The sequence below is a fragment of the Ursus americanus genome, chromosome 7 (genome assembly GCF_024610735.1).
Source record: "Ursus americanus isolate L20-20 chromosome 7, mUrsAme1.1.p, whole genome shotgun sequence".
NCBI lineage: Eukaryota > Metazoa > Chordata > Mammalia > Carnivora > Ursidae > Ursus > Ursus americanus.
The window spans coordinates 44,556,469-44,569,135 of record NC_142133.1 but is presented as its reverse complement, the minus strand read 5'-3'; the positions used below and the strand labels follow the sequence as shown (position 1 = coordinate 44,569,135).

General features: G+C 35.5%; 1 pseudogene; it reads left to right on the top strand.

Moving 5' to 3' along the window:
* Positions 1–9,476, top strand: part of LOC123799656 (WASH complex subunit 3 pseudogene) — a 29,739-nt pseudogene extending 20,263 nt beyond the window's left edge.
* Positions 9,477–12,667: the final 3,191 nt, after the last annotated feature.

The window sequence follows — 12,667 nt, the reverse complement described above, 5'->3', positions numbered from 1 at the left end:
CAGTGTCACCAGCAAGTAAGCTCAGCCACAAAGTCAACTATTTATTGCAAGCATGGAAAGACTTGTCTCTTGTATGCAATTTGAATTACAATGAAGGTAACAGATTTCTGCAGCCTAGGACTTATCATTTCTGGTCATTTATCAACAATAAAAAATTATTAGCAAATTGCTTTTTTTTTTTCTTTCTTTCTTTCTTTTTTTTTTTTTTAACCAACTTGATCCATTTGACTTCTTCCATTTGCTTGAATTATAGGGAAAATAATTCAATACATGCTAATGAATTCTCAATTTACATAAATCATTTCCCTATGTGATTTATAATCCTGATTTAAATATATCTCAAAACCCACATACAAAGAAAGTCTGTTGTATGTGTGGGCATAATTCTAATAATCATACAATTTATAAGCTTAAAAAAGGGAAAAGATTAGGTGACCTCAAGCCACTCAAAAAGGAGCCTTTTTTCTTAATTTTCACCTCTTTATCAGTCTGTCAATTAGAGAAATTAAGTATATTCCTGTCTTGCAATACTTTTGCAATGCATTAGTAGTGTTATATGAGTAATTAAATTCCTTTACAAAATTTGTTTGATTTTTTTTACACTAAGAAAAGCATAAATAAATATGAATTCACTGATTTATTTATTTATACCTTCTACAATGTGTTTTATGACAGCATAATAAATTCCAAACACTATTTTAAGGGCTGGAAGTAAGACTGAATAAGAACAAAAAAGAACTCTTACAAAATTTACAATCTACGAAGAGAGAAGAGATAGGATAAACAAGCAAATAATTCAGCAAATAAAATAATATTTTCTGTATTAAGGCAAAAAATCACAGCATGATAGAAAGACTTGGAGTAGATGGTTTTGTTGTTGTTGTTGTTGTTGTTTTAATGGTGTGATTAGAAAAGTTCTTTAAATATTTATTTTATTTTAGAGAGAGAGTGAGAGCGGGGGAGGGTCAGAGGAAGAGACTCTCAAGTAGACTCCCTGATGAGTGCAGAGCCCACTCTAGGGCTGCACATAGGGCTGGATGTGGGGCTTGATCTCACAACCCTGAGATCATGACCTGAGCCAGACCAAGAGCTGGCTGCTTACCCAGTTGAGTCACCCAGGCACTCCGAGAAAAGTTGTCTTTAAACCGGTGACACTTATCCTGAAACCTTAAAAACCAGGAAGAGTTAGTCCTTCATAGATGTGAGCAAGGAGTGTTCTGGCACGGAGAAGGTAAATACAAAGGAAATGAGGGAGGCTCAGCTCATCTCAGGAACACCAAGGCCAGTGCTACTGAGTGTGTTCAGTAAACAAACTGTGGACAAGGATCACATCATTTCAGACTTTATAAACCATAGTAAGGAATTTGGACATTATTTTGGATGTGATGGGAAGCCAAGGCAGGTATTAAACAAATGGAAGATATAAACTGCTTAGTTTAAGCTCCACGAGAGCAAGAATCTTTGTCCATTTTGTTTACTGATATTCCCAAGCCTCTCAATCATTGTCTGGTATGGAATATGGGCTCAATTAATATGTATTAAGCTGAAAAAATATGTAAAGATCTTTCTGCCAGGTTTAGGTAGAAGAAAAGTTAAGTCTTAATGTTTTCTGAGTGAATGAATAAATGCATCATCTGAATATTCCTGACAGTGATTCTTTATTAATAGTAATGGTAATCATGGTAAGAATCTTATAATTTCATTTGCTTTTGAAGTCTGTAGATTCTTGGGTTTTCTCTTTCGGATCCGAGTTCCAAAAATCTAACAAAACAAACAACCTCTCATGACAAGAAGGTAGATATAATTCACTAGATTTTATTTCTATCTATCTAATGACAAAAAATTAATTAATTTGATCACTGCACTAATACTTGGTTACTTCAGAAAAGAAATATATTACGTAACAGGTTATTCATTTAAATTCATTAAAGTGATGAATTATATAAGTGCCTCCAACTAAGAAAGCTGACTGTAGATAATTCTTTGTGTGAAGTAGTAATAATTGCATTTCCTATGGCACTGGGTTTGCTGAAGTCAATGCTTCTTTGTCCTCATCTTATCATGGAAAACAAATGGGCTATAGCTGATAAACATTGGTTTTGTTTTTTGTCCTTTTTTTTTTTTTCCAGCCAATAAAATTTGTATTTTCTTGCCAGTTGTTGCAAGCCACTGCACTAACCATTGTGAGATGGGCAAAATGAGTGGATTCATTGAAGTACATTCACATAACCATAGATTGGCTATAACAGAGTTATTGTTCATTGACCAAGAGCGTACTCTTAGTCCCTGTATTATGAGTAGTACTTTCTAAAGTTTTTAATATTCCGCCTCATGCTTTCTTTACATATCTGCAATGGAAGACGCATTCCTCAGGCAGCCCCTGCTAATTGCATAAATGAGTAGTTAGTTTATTCAATATTGATTAGAAATTGAACTCTTTATATCTTTACCAATGGTAGGATAAGAATGGCATAATAACTTGTCTCAATTTGTTAAATAACCAAAGGAAAGAGGCAGTATCAGAAAGTATAGATAAAGTATTTTGGGTGTAGCAGTCCTAGAACTCAGTTATGGGTAATTCATTGTGTTACCCTCAAGGATTTCGTTTACTCTGTTAGATCTCAGTTTCTCCACCTATAAAGAGGCCTGACCTTACCTAACATTAAGGTACTATTATAGTTGGGATCATTTAGTTTCAAGGGTCAGAAACATAGTCAAACTTGCTTTAATTACTAAGGGGAATTTGCTTGAAAGATAGGAGTTTCTCCTGAGGGACTAAATGTAGGAAGTGAATTGTGCCTCAATAAAGCTGAAAAAACAAAAGTAGGAGGTGAAAATTCACCTATAGCTCCTCTTCTTTTTCCTCACATATGCATTTTCTCCATATGCACCTCACATTTCTTCTGTGCTTCTATCCACTATCTCTGATTCCATTTCTACATGATCTTCCAGTTAAAGTGTCTATAAAGTTACTTAGGGTCTTTGTATTCTAATTACAAATTGTCTGGAGTCAGATGTCTGGCATTGATACAGTCAGTTGGGACTTGGTCAGTCATCCAATGTTCTGGGGCCGTGTGAGCTGATACATACGGAACAGAACAAACCAATTGAGTAATAGGTTCACCACAGATCTTATAGCCTTGTGACAGTATGTATAAACTATTTTTCTTCTTATATTAATTTGTACTTTGTGTCAAGAAAAATTCTGAAATAACCAGTTTTCTTATGCAACAAAGTAGCAAGGATTTGGACTGAAAAACAGGAAGACAGTCTTTGTGAGTAGGAATTCTCAGTGGAAATTATTTTTCCCTTCCACTGAGTGTATGGGTCAAGAAAAGCATGCTTTCTTGGAAGAGGAATATATTCCTTGGGTTCTTAGTTGTTGTTGTTTTTTTTTTTTTTTTAATTTTTTTCTTCTGGAGTCTTCCTTAGTGTTTCCACGTTGACAAATTCTGGTATGTATCTCTTGTTCCTCATGCCTCATGCACTTCAGAAGGCATAAACTCAAGGTCTCTAAAGAAACTCCTAGGCTGAGAGCTGACTGTCTTTCACTTACCTCCAAGAGTTACTAATTTCACTAAATTTGGGAGCTCTGCTGTTTCCTTACTTGTCTAGTTGTTTCAGCTTGGAAGTTTGTTCAGGGTCTCCCATCTGTCATCCTCCTAGAAAAAGAATTTTAGGCTATGGATTTAACCTGAAATTGGAAACCATTTTATGTAATTTTTAAAAAGAATTTCATGCTCTCATAGTAGCTTCATAGGAAGTACATGGCAATGTCATTTATTCTTTCCTTTGTTCTTGTAGCTACTATGAACTTCACATTGGTTTGGGGTGTGAGATAAAAAGATCACTTAGTCTTTTAAGGGCCTTCAAAAAATAAGGTCAATTTCCTAATAACATGGAAAGGTCTACTTTCTTGCTTCTCTCCAGGGAAAAGCATGATTACACTGTAGTGTTGGTTGTTTCTTTGCTTATTATCAGAATAAAGAAGGAAGCATTCAGATGTGGTAAATGTGCTATTTCTACAGGTTTAGCACCTCTGCTTGCATCTACGGCTCCTTCTGCTTGTCTGTTTTAAGGATGTCATTTTGGCTTCTGAAAACGTAACTAATGATATCTGTACATGCAATTTTCAGCCTCTAAACTGGCTAATGTTCAAACACTTTGTCAAATCTCTTAGTAATATTTGGATTAAAGTCATGGAAATGAAAAAGAAGGCAATGGTGAGAGAAATTTGCAGGCTGTAAAATCAGAACTAGCAAATGCTAATCAGGTATATAAGTTAATTGGATTTCGAAAAGAACCAAAATGAGAATGTCGAAAGTAGATTAAGTTCAGACTTAATCAGGCTAATATTAATTCTGATCAATTTACCTAATAATTTAGCCCCTTTCTTCCTTGAAAAATGGCATCCCTGCTTATATCTGGAAGATCCTCAGAATGGTAGCATATGGTGCAGGCATCTGTAACTTGCAGCAGTAATTGGAGCTGCCATTCTGTGTTTTGGGCAGGACCACTATTTCTGGAGCCATGACATAATGGTAAACATGGTGCAGAGGCTAAACATGAACACACAAGAGCCCCTAAGCACAGGACCAACTCTCTGAATAACTGAAAACTAAGAATGTTTGAATGTGGTGTCCTTTCTACATCTTCTATCAGGTTTCCCAACCCTTGTTCTCTCAGTAACTTTCAGGAGCCCTTTAGCTCTGCAGGCCTATCTCTTGCCCAAGTCCATGCATAGCCAATCCTAGACACAGTTTCTTTAGACCTTCTCCCACCCTAACATCAAATCTTTCTCTCCTACATTCTATAATCTTGAAATTTTACACTGTGTGCTAAGTAACTAGATAACTGAAAAGCTTTAGTGTTTTTTAGATAATGAGGTCCCTTTCCATTAAAACGCTTGCATTATTTTTATTATTGTTTTTGCTCTGAACATCAAATCAAAGAATATCATGGAAGGGTTGTATGGCTCAAAGAAGCTACCAGATTTAATTACCTTGAACACTATGACTCAGTAATCATCAATTTATATTGACCAGATACAATCTGTGCATATAGTTTTAGTATTTCTCTTGATTTGAAACTAAGTCTACTTAATTATGTTCATTTAATTTTATACACAAATATATCATGCAGTCCATAAAAGTATTTAAAATGTAAGAATTTTGTCACTTGAGAAGACACTTCAATGAAATAGAAAACGTATGTGATATTCAGCCTGAAATAGTACAACATATGTAGAGATCACCACTTACCTGTGGGAAAGGATGTGAATAGAAGATAGAGACTGAAGCCCTAGAGTGATAAAAAAAAAAAAAAAAAAAAAAAAACCAACTTTATTCTCCTGTCCTTATAGCTGGGCACAAGTCTTCATACCTGAGTCTGACAGTAAAACACATTCAGGGTTAATACTCAGCATCATTCCTAATTAATCATTCCAGGGTTTCTTCCTGGCAAAGATTGCTTATTCTGTCTGTTAAATTTGGAAAGGTTATAATGAATAATTTCATCTGAAAATCTGAATTCAAATGGATATTGAAATCTGTTGAGATTTCTGGTGTCCCTTAATTTCTGGGTTTGTCATAATGCAAACTCAGAACAAGACCCATGAAATAATCTCATAAAAGTTGTATGTGGCTGCTTCTCCTGTGGAATATTAAGCCCAGGCCCTCATTAGTATAATTCTTTTTGATTTAAATTATAAGATGGCTTGCCTTTGGACTGAGTGGTAGGTAGAGAGTAATCCTGCATTGAGAAAATACTGTAACTATTTACCATTTTAAATTTTTCTTAATTTTAGCCTACTTCAGAGTTATTCAATCAATAGCCAATTTATTAAGCTCTGAGTTAGTGCCAATGCGTGAAAAATAATCTAAAACTAGTAATAGGCAGTATAGAATAGTCAGTCATTTAGAATTAAATGGCTTACTTCTCACTGTAACTGTTAGAGGAAGTCAAAGAAGAAAAATACTGAAAGCTAGAAAGGATTCAGGAGGTGGGATTGTAATTGGCCACAGTTTAAGTGTTCTGAAAGTGAGAAAAGATACTTCAGCTAAGAGCGCTGTTTCTCAACAGAATAGAATGGGATATGATTACAACTGGAAAGCTTATGAAAATCTGAAGTTGCAAAGCTCCCATTATGTTTTGAGGTCTCTGGTCAAAGGTATTATTTTGTGGTGGTCAAGGGCACAGGTCAAAATTTGCATATAAGTTATAGCTCTACCAATTTATAGTTTTGTGAACTGGGGATTTGCTTGATTTCCTGTTCCCAAAGCACCCAGTCTGGAAATTGAAGAAAATAATAGTATTTATCACAAGGAAGGCTGAAAAGAAATAAAGAGATTATCTAACAAAAACAAAACAACAAAAATAAAAATAAACAAACAAAAGATTTGCACTGTGCCTGGTATGTAGTAGGCCTGTTATTCCATTACTTCTGTTCCAAAAGTTTGCTGATGGTCTTAATTATAGATGGAGAAGACATGTACCTGTATTGTATCTATTCTGACATCACAAATTCTACAATTAAAAATGTATCCCCATGCATTATGCCTACATCACTCTTTATAATGCTTATAATGGCAAATACACATAATGGAATACACCATTCCCATCCTTATATGTTTTATCTATTCATTTATTGATCAAATAGTTTCAGTCCCTGCCACTTTTCATTCTACATTTTACATGGTTAGTGAGTTGAACCATAAAGTAACTGTGCTGCACTTAGGGGACATGTTTAGTAGCATTACTTGAGAAGTTTAATTGCATCTATATTTTAGCCATATATAATGCATTTGTGTGTTTTTTGAAAACCAAAAAATTCCCCAATGTAGATGTTACTTAGCAATATGCTTTTCATTGATCTCCTGAACAGATCCCTGCCTCGCACCCATGGTTGTCCATAATTTTTTTTTTTAGGAACTTCATTAGTTGTCATGTCACTTAACACCTGGGATCATCCTTAAGTATTCTGTTTTTTTTGTTTTTTTTTTAGTATATCCTATATCTGATATGTCAAAAAAAATCTAGTTGATTGTGCTTTCAATATAGCTACATGTCTGTTCATTTCCCTCTGTCTCCACTGCAGCCACTGTGGTCCTGGCCATCATAATCTCTCATCTGGATTATTACAGTAGCCTCATATCATGTTGCCCTGTTCCCATCCTTGACTTCCTATAGGCTTTTCCAACAGCAACAAAAAGGATTTATTTAAACACAGAATTACATAGATATTCTTTTTAAACTTTGCTAATGGCCCCTCTTTTTATTCAATAAAAACAGAAGTACCTTAAGGCCCTACTTGTTCTTGTCCTCCATTACTATGATTTCTCCGTTCCCTCAACAGGCTTCCATACTGTCCTTCAAACATAGTAATCATGTTCACATGATAACAGAAAGTTCTCAAGTTATTTTCCTTCACCTGGGCTGCTCTTTCCATAGATATTGGTATCTCATTTCTTCACCTTCTTCAAGCTAAATTCTCAGTCTTTATTTTTTTTAAAAGATTTGATTTATTTATTTGACAGAGATAGAGACAGCCAGTGAGAGAGGGAACACAAACAGGGGGAGTGGGAGAGGAAGAAGCAGGCTCATAGCAGAGGAGCCTGACGTGGGGCTCGATCCCATAACGCCGGGATCACGCCCTGAGCCGAAGGCAGACGCTTAACCGCTGTGCCACCCAGGCCCCCCTAAATTCTCAGTCTTTAAATGAGGTCTACCTTTATCACCCCTTGCCACTTTATTCTGCATACTGTGTCCATGTCACTTACGTAATTCAGCATCAGTGATACAAAACTTGCTGTACTTTTACTACTTTTACTTTTTCTCCTCATTAAACTTATTTTATAGAAATATATTTATACATATATGTTATATATATGTGTATATATATGCGTGCATATACACACATATATAATTTTATTTGTTGTCTTTTCCCTCCCATAGTGTAGGGGAAACATTTGGAATAATTCCTGGCACATAATTAGTGTTAAAAAATATTTTGTGAGTGAATGAAAGAATGAATTGCAGTTATGATTATATGGTGATTGTTGCTAAGTATAAAATGCTCTGGAATTATATAATAGGAAAACCTTGCTAAGTCTGTCATGGCAGGAAAGGCATACTAAAGAAAATAGTATTTGAGCAGAAGTGTGAAAGAGGAGTAGGAATTAGCTACACATCGGAGCCAAGTATATAAGAACAATGAAAACAGAAAAGCATGTTTCTTGGTCCTACGGTAGGAAGAAGCATAACCTGTTTGAGGAATTTAAGGAAAGGCAAAATTGTGGGTGCTAATAGAGCGGAGAGTAACTGCTGATGTCACTGAAAATTTAACTGAGTACTTCCTGAAGGATTCTCCTATTCTGAGCAGGTGCTTTTATTTAGCATTCTCAATTAAAAGAAACTAGGAATCAGCCAACCATGGTGTTGTGGAGACTTTCAGTTAGTTTTTTGTTACTAAACAGCTCTGTGCATTTATCCTGGTCTCTGAACCTGGGTTGCCTGCAGGGGGCAGGTGGAGCATGAATAGCTTCTCTGAGACCATTTAGTGATTTCTATGAAACAAGAGAATGGTCTGGGAAAATGTAGGGTTTCTGGGAATAGAAAGAAATGAGTAGATGATAGATGTTTGGAAATAGAAACTGCAGGGTTCAGAGACTGCTTGGATTGTACCAATGGGTCTCACTTATGGAATGTTGAATGTTAGAGATTTCACTTCCATGTTTTCCTCATCTTCACTGGGAGATTCATTTGTTATTCTGTCCTCCTAGGAAATTATGAGATATTATATTATAAAATAGAATTTAGGAATGTAGGCTTTGGGTGATCCCATCTGTGAGGGGTTTGTAGGGTGAGCCCTGGATCTCCCTCCCAAGGAGACAGATGAGGATGGGCTTCCTCTCATGAGGTCAGGCATAGACCTGACTAAATCGGCAGCTGTTAACAGAAAAGACCAGTGGCACTTTCTAAACCAACCTGTGGTGAGCACTGTACAGGTTCTCAACCACTTTTCTACGGTTTGTAAGGAGAAACTGGCAGAACTTTCTCCACATCTAACAAATTGAAACACCTCTCAGTATTTTAGTTGGAAAATTGCCATCTATCCCAGGCCTAGATGATGTCACATTTGAAGTATCTCCTGTAAGTGACAATGGTATCACAAATGAATCAATCACATTCTGAAACCAACCACTTCAGAGCAATCACAGCAGAACAATATATAAGACTCTGGACCATGGGAAAGTGAAGTGATATCAGAACATATCTTAATTGTAACCAAGGACCCAGGATATGCTGGATATCTCAAAATGGCTCAAGTGGGTATTCCAGTGATGGCAATAAGATTACAAAAAATGATATTGGAAGGACCCTTGCCTTCTTGGGGGTCAGATACTTCAGTGCCTAACAGTAAAGGTGAAAAAAATACAAAAGAAAGTTGGGATAGTGAATCTTCTTTTAGTGACTGAACTTAATATTGGTAACAGTTACATAAACATGTGTAGGTATTCATTTACATTCTATTAGAAAACCCGAACTTGAGCTCTTAGAGAAACGTCTAATGGCTATATGTCCGCCACCAAGTTCCTCTATGTTAAAAAAAAAAAGACAAAGCGTTTATAACTAAAAAAAAAAAAAAAAAAAAAAGAATGCAGGCTTTGGGAAAGCCAGATCCTAATACTGAATTTGCAACTCACAGATCACCCTGATGAAGTTATTTCTCCTAAGCCTCCATTTCCTTATTAGCGAAATGAATATAACTCCCTCATGGGATTGTTGTTATTATTAACTTAGATGATGTATATGAATTATGTAACTTTGTGCTTGCCACTTAGTAAATGCAGAAGGTACAGGAAATATTACTGTTATTAAGAATTTACATAGCTTCCTCAACATAAAAGTCCTACATTTCCAGGAGGCATGAAGGCCATCTTACTTATTTAAACAAAGCATGACGTCTCAACATTGCCATGCCTATAAGAGGTTTAAATTTGTGTGGAGTCAAACTAAATACAAATGAAGACTAGTGATCCTGAGCAGAGTTATGCAGGAAGTTTCAGCTTATTCAACACTGCTATCCATTCTCTTCTTCATTCACTATTCTTTCTGACTTTAGGGAGCTTTCCATCAGTGAATAGTAATTTCAATTATGGCCATTTCCTATACATAGCCCATCAAGTATGTTGAGTATAGATCTGTCTTCAGAATTCATGCCAAGTTATTAATAGCTAACAATGTTCATTTGCAATTTGTTGGGGAGATGATTTAAATAAATATATTTTAAGTCAGGTACTTGTATTTTATTGGTTTCTTTGGGGAATGATCTTTTTCTAATATGTCTCAACTGTAAGATAGAGGTAGCAATCTCTTTTCTGCTCCTAAGGATCTCTTAAGTTAGCTGCCTCCTCATTTTAACATAAATTCAGGTATGAGTATTGGAAAGGATTACAAAAGGTCCAGTCTCTTGCTTTCAGAAACAGCATAAATTTTTCTTCATTCGTCATTTTAAAAAACTTGAGTCTCAACAATATTAAGTAACCTGCACATAGACAGGTAGTAAGAGACTGGGTGGCTTGTGTTGTATCTTCTCTCTTCTGTTTATAGTACCATATAGAGTTCCACATCTGATACTGAGGCTGAACAAACCCCAAAATGGGCCCCACTATAGCATTAGGAAAATGTTTTGGTGGTACCCATAGCCAATCTAATAATAATAATGAAAGTTATTAAGCAGAGGGACTTGCCCATTGATGTGAATCTCTTTGAATAAAAAGCCTGACATGGATTTCTTGCGGGCACCAATGCCGTCTCAAAAGCCATTTGGCATTTTTTTTTTTCTTCTTTAATGTCTGATTATAAAACTTTGAAATATAAAGCTTCAGCATGAAAACCCTGACATAGCCTTAACTACTGTAAAACTAGCAGGCAAAGCTATAATAATTTCAGCTTTATAATATAATCTAAAATTGAATTACTCTCATTTCATGGCAAAGTCAGTATTGCTAATGGAATAAAAACATGGCTGATAAAAGTATTGTTGAATTCATTTTTGGGGAATCACATGAAAAAAAATAATTTTTCTTATGCTTTGTGGCAATTGAAACTTGGCATTAATCTGAAAAGAAACCTCATGCACTTTCGTTAAGTAAATGCTTGAAGGTCAAAATAAATGAGGCTAAAAGTGGGTCTGATTAAGTGGTTGTGAATGTTTTCTGGCCTACCCCATTCTATTACTAAAATACCAGTGGGAGACTGGGGCCCAACTGTGAAAGGCCTAATCTACAAAGGAGACAGTCAATGGCAAGAGGCTATCCATGAAGTTGAAATTCTGTCATTTCTGTAAGCATATTCGAAGAATCTGTCAGTAGGACAATGGATTGAGAATCCTAGGAAAGTGATTAGTCTACACCACTTTCCAGCTTTGTAAATTTGGGCAAATCTTCTCTCTGTGTTTACTGTATCTACAAAATAAGGGGACAGTCTGCAAGAATGTGACTGTTTTATGCCTCTGCGATTCTATACTATCAAGTAAAGGTACCATATTCATCTCATTTAGAATATTCTGAATTTGCAGATGTTAATAGTTAGCTTATTGAGGCCTGCTTTAATGCTGGATAGGGCCTTTTAGCCCCCAAAACAAAAGTTCTCCATTTTTTCCTATCAAAAAGCATAATCATTTAAAGATTAAAATTGAATTTCTTAATTTTTTTTTTAAGATTTTATTTATTTACTTGAGAGAGAGAGCACTGCAGAGGGAAGGAGCAAAGGCAGAGGGAGAAGCAGGCTCCCCACTAAATAGGGATCCTGCCTGATGCAGGGCTTGATCCCAGGACCCTGGGATCATGACCTGAGCTGAAGGTAGACACTTAACTGACTGAGCCACCCAAAAGCTCCTAAAACTGAATTTCTAATTAGAGATTCCTTACATCTGCAGTTAACTAGGGACTAGTGTTGAATGTTTTCTTTAGACAACCAGTTCTGGTTATATCACACCACAATCTATCTTTTGAAAGCATGGTTTGAGCCTTCTATTTGATACATCAAATTTTTAATAATTTCACATTCATCAAAAAAAAAATCTTAGGCTTTCAGGATAGTATCCATAGTATCTATAGTTAGTGATAAAAGTCTTGCATTAGGATTAAGAATATTTGATTCAGTTTCTAGTTCTGTCTTCTGTGCCATATTTAATCTCTCTATATATTTTCTATATCTCAAAATTTGTATAAAATGTCACCTGTCAAAATGTGATAATTTTGCCAACCATATGTAACTTGAGTATAATCATGATGCAACAGTCCTACTCACATACACACATACATGGTCATGCACATACACAAGCCTATACTCTTAAAAAATGATGATCTATTAACGTTAGGAAAAATGCTGAGAACTGTTCCAAATTAAAAGGGATGATAAAAAATGTGAAAACTAAATGAAATGCATGGTTCTTCACTGGTTTCTGGACAGAAAAAAATCCTATTAAAGACAGAACTGGAATAATTTGTGTAAGTTGAAAATGGACTATGTATTAGATAGTAGTATTATATTGCTAAATTTTCTAAATTTAATGCTTGTGTTACATTCCTGTAGGAATATGTCCTGTTTTTAGTAGATACTTGCTTAGGTGCTTAGGATGAAGGGGTGCAATGAGTGCAAC